The sequence below is a fragment of the Vanessa atalanta genome, unplaced genomic scaffold (genome assembly GCF_905147765.1).
Source record: "Vanessa atalanta unplaced genomic scaffold, ilVanAtal1.2, whole genome shotgun sequence".
In the NCBI taxonomy this organism is placed as follows: Eukaryota; Metazoa; Arthropoda; class Insecta; order Lepidoptera; family Nymphalidae; genus Vanessa; species Vanessa atalanta.
Window position 1 is genome coordinate 10001 of NW_025920030.1, and position 5000 is coordinate 15000.

The 5000-nt window shown below is 41.4% G+C and overlaps 2 non-coding genes across 2 annotated transcripts; both read left to right on the forward strand.

Annotated features, from left to right (window-relative positions):
- The first annotated feature begins 2078 nt into the window (after positions 1-2078).
- On the forward strand, positions 2079-3981 carry LOC125076769. Its single transcript, XR_007120679.1, has one exon. It is a non-coding gene; the product is annotated as a small subunit ribosomal RNA (ribosomal RNA).
- A 458-nt stretch (positions 3982-4439) lies between these two features.
- Positions 4440-4596, forward strand: LOC125076768. The gene has a single exon (XR_007120678.1). It is a non-coding gene; the product is annotated as a 5.8S ribosomal RNA (ribosomal RNA).
- Positions 4597-5000: the final 404 nt, after the last annotated feature.

Below are 5000 nucleotides of genomic sequence, written 5' to 3' on the forward strand. Positions count from 1 at the left end.
GCGGATGAGATGATCTTCTCGATAGACTTCACTTCTTCAATACACGAACGTTCCACGTTTTCGTCGAACACTCTGAAATCGTTAGAGTCCCGTTCGTTGCGATTAGTTCGTGTATCGATGGTGTCTGTGCGTGCTGTGTCTCTCGCGTGTTCGTAATTCGCGTCATTTTCATTATTATATTATTACGTAAGTCTTCTTATACGTTTAATATCAATAATTAACATATATAATTTTCGATACATTAACATTAACATTAACATTAACATTAACATTATATGAGCTCTATCTCGACTCTCCTTTCGATACACGAACGTTCGACGTTTTCATCGAGCACTTCGTTCGAGAAAACGTTCGTAGAGTAGGAGTAGAGCTCGTTGCGTTCGTTAGATTATTTTTTAATTTTTTTATAGAGATTCAATACATTTATGTCAGGATATTTTTTTAAAGATAATTTCTATTTATTTATTACTTCATTATACATATTTTAAGGTATCAAGACTGATATGAAACTTAAAAATTATATTATTAACATTATTTACGCATTCGTAAATCGCGTCATGTTCTTTATTATTATTATTATTATTATATTTATTCGTCATCGTCATAATTATTATTTTAATTATAAAATATAATAATTTTAATTATAAATTTTTTTTTTTCGATAAACGAATACCGGTGAAATTTAAATAAACGAAGATACAACTTTCTTTGTTGTTGTTGTTGTTGTTTTTTTTTTTTTTCTTTTTTTTTTTATTGTTGTTGTTGTTGTTGTTGTTGTTGTTGTTGTCGTTGTTGTTGCATTGACGTTGCATAATATCATATAATCATATACTATCTATAAAAATATAGAACAAAATAATCGAAGTTTTGGAGATTTTGGAGGGTTTGGGGTGTCAGTTGGGGGGGAGGGGGTTGGGGAGGGGGGGGGGGGGTGCGTGTTCTGGGGTTCGTCGTCTTATGATATCAGATCGAATATGAGAAACATAATAAAATAATAATAATAATAAAAAAAAAAATACATTCCGTTCGAACGAGCCGAATGTCATACTCATCGTCAGGCATATATATGGAGTAGTGACGGTTCGAACGTCGAACATTCAAAAATTGATGTTAGACGCGAAGTGACCGGATCAGTACTCTTGTATAACGAAAAAAATGTTATTATCGTTTTCATTTGTCGTCTTTGTTGCGTGTCTTCTGGCGTGTCTCTCGATTCGTCGTATCGCGTTATATTATACTTTACGTAGTGTAACAACCAAGTATGTACGTACGATTCGTCTCGACCGCTGGGGATATTCACTGACACACGTGAAAATGATAAAAAGATTCTTTTTCGTTCTGTAAAACTGTGCCGACCGACGGACGCACGTAGATCTCTCTGCCTCATGCGCTCTTCCTCTTATCGTCGTCGTCGTCGCTCTCGCTACAATCTATCCTCATGGAATAAATGTTGATTCATTGTAGTCGATCTGCGACGTCGCGACGATATGAGAAAACGTTAGAGACGGAGTTCTTAAAAGATTCAGTGTATTCGTATAGTGTGTATAATTTTTATATTATATATGAACGGTCGTTTCTAAAATTCTTTTTGTTAATTTTTACATTTATCATGTACAAAAAATACACAACCCGAGTATCGGTACGATCACTCAAACACCGGGCGTCGATCCCAATGTTTTACGATAATAATCGTTGAACAATACATACGTACACGTCGTGTGCGAAGTGTTATTTTGAAAAAAAAACTCGATCTCGTTTAGAACGTTCGAATTCGTGACCGTTATGTGTCATTATGTGAAGACGCCTCCGCCGCCGCCGCCGCCGCCGCCGCTGTCGTCGCGTTATATATTATAGCGCACGCACGCGCGCGCGCGTGCTTAAAGCGCGTTTGTGTCTCATATAAATTTTTATAAGAGTCAACCGTTAAAATCTATCGCGTCTAACGCGATCGACGATACGGTGAGACGCTCGTTTCATACTGTGCGTATATTGTACATGCATGCATAAGTTTGTGTGTATTTTATATGCGAATATGAAACGAGAAGAGTAATTGACGACTTCAACAAGTCTCGGTTAGCTCCCTGGTTGATCCTGCCAGTAGTTATATGCTTGTCTCAAAGATTAAGCCATGCATGTCTCAGTGCAAGCCGTATTAAGGCGATACCGCGAATGGCTCAATATATCAGTTTTGGTTCCTTAGATCTTACTCAGTTACTTGGATAACTGTGGTAATTCTAGAGCTAATACATGCAATCAGAACTCTGACCAGTGATGGGATGAGTGCTTTTATTAGATCAAAACCAATCGACGGAGGGCGTCTCGTCCGAAGTCGTTAATTTTGATGAATCTGGATAACTTTTGCCGATCGCATGGTCCAGTACCGGCGACGCATCTTTCAAATGTCTGCCTTATCAACTTTCGATGGTAGTTTCTGCGACTACCATGGTTGTCACGGGTAACGGGGAATCAGGGTTCGATTCCGGAGAGGGAGCCTGAGAAACGGCTACCACATCCAAGGAAGGCAGCAGGCGCGCAAATTACCCACTCCCGGCACGGGGAGGTAGTGACGAAAAATAACGATACGGGACTCTTTCGAGGCCTCGTAATCGGAATGAGTACACTTTAAATATTTTAACGAGGAACAATTGGAGGGCAAGTCTGGTGCCAGCAGCCGCGGTAATTCCAGCTCCAATAGCGTATACTAAAATTGTTGCGGTTAAAAAGCTCGTAGTTGCATTTGTGCGCCGCGCTGTCGGTGCACCGCATCCGCGGTGATACTGACACGTCTGCGGAGCATATCGTCGGTGAGCCGGCGGTAAAACGCCGGTTCAATATCAAAATCCTATCGCGGTGCTCTTCAGTGAGTGTCGAGATGGGCCGACAATTTTACTTTGAACAAATTAGAGTGCTCAAAGCGGGCTCAAAATGCCGCTTGAATATTTCGTGCATGGAATAATAGAATATGATCTCGGTTCTATTTTGTTGGTTTTCAGAACTCCGAGGTAATGATTAATAGGGATAACTGGGGGCATTCGTATTGCGACGTTAGAGGTGAAATTCTTGGATCGTCGCAAGACGAACATCAGCGAAAGCATTTGCCAAAGGTGTTTTCATCAATCAAGAACGAAAGTTAGAGGTTCGAAGGCGATTAGATACCGCCCTAGTTCTAACCGTAAATATGTCATCTAGCGATCCGCCGACGTTACTACAATGGCTCGGCGGGCAGCTTCCGGGAAACCAAAGATTTTGGACTCCGGGGGGAGTATGGTTGCAAAGCTGAAACTTAAAGGAATTGACGGAAGGGCACCACCAGGAGTGGAGCCTGCGGCTTAATTTGACTCAACACGGGAAATCTCACCAGGCCCGGACACCGGAAGGATTGACAGATTAATAGCTCTTTCTTGATTCGGTGGGTGGTGGTGCATGGCCGTTCTTAGTTGGTGGAGCGATTTGTCTGGTTAATTCCGGTAACGAACGAGACTCTAGCCTGCTAAATAGGCGTCGTCATTTAGGTGTGCTCGATTTCGGTCGAGCAACTCACTGGCGGCGTATTAAAATTCTTCTTAGAGGGACCGGCGGCTTCGAGCCGCACGAGATTGAGCAATAACAGGTCTGTGATGCCCTTAGATGTCCTGGGCCGCACGCGCGCTACACTGAAGGAATCAGCATGTTCTCCCTGGCCTAGAGGCCCGGGCAACCCGTTGAAACTCCTTCGTGCTGGGGATTGGGGTTTGCAATTATCCCCCATAAACGAGGAATTCCTAGTAAGCGCGAGTCATAAGCTCGCGTTGATTACGTCCCTGCCCTTTGTACACACCGCCCGTCGCTACTACCGATTGAATGATTTAGTGAGGTCTTCGGACCGACACGCGGTGGCTTCACGGCCGTCGGCGTTGCTGGGAAGTTGACCAAACTTGATCATTTAGAGGAAGTAAAAGTCGTAACAAGGTTTCCGTAGGGGAACCTGCGGAAGGATCATTAACGTAAATTATCAATCTCGAAAGAGTGCGATAATGAACGATAATAAAATTCTAAAACACAAATATCGACGTTCGGAATGTGTCGTTTCGATGCGAGGACGCGATTCTCACTCTCTCTCTCTCACACAGCAGTGTGTCCGAGTCAGAGTCCAGAGTCGTGTAACGCGTCCTATTCTGATATTTTTCGATGTCGATTTCGAGGAAAGTACGATGTGTTAACGCACATCGTCATCTTCAAATAAAATGTATATTTCTTTTTTTTTTTTTTGTACTTTTTTTTTTTTTTAACTTTTTTTTTTTTTTTTTTTTTATTTTTTGAATTTTTCTCTGTATACTAAAAATAAGAGAAAAAAACAAAAAAAAAAATAAAAATAAAAAAAAAATAAACTCATATCACTGGCGTATAGAATCGTTCGAGTGATCGTAGAAATTATAAAAATAAAACAAATTAAAAACCATTACCCTGGACGGTGGATCACTTGGCTCGCGGGTCGATGAAGAACGCAGTTAACTGCGCGTCATAGTGTGAACTGCAGGACACATTTGAACATCGACATTTCGAACGCACATTGCGGTCCGTGGAGAAACATCCAGGACCACTCCTGTCTGAGGGCCGGCTGTATAAAAATATAAACCACACTGTTCAATGTTTAATGTCGTAATGTCTATTATTTCGTAACCGACTCAATAGACTGACTGACGTTTCTCGAACATATGACGGTATCCGCGTTCGATGTGTTATATTACGTGTTTAAATATACTTAATATAAATCTCGTTCTCGGTCCGTTCAAATATAACAAATACGATGTGTATGTATGTTTACGTTTACATGCGTGTGTGTGTATATATTATTTATATTTTTATATACGCGTTCGTGTGTACGTTTACGTCACGGAGTTTCGTTATGCGACGTCAGAGAGACTGAGAGCGTCGCTCGTCGCCAGACGAGGAGCGCCCATCTCCGACCTTTCGATCGTTTCATTGAGTTGTTCTCGATCAAAGAGGGTAATCGGAGTTTA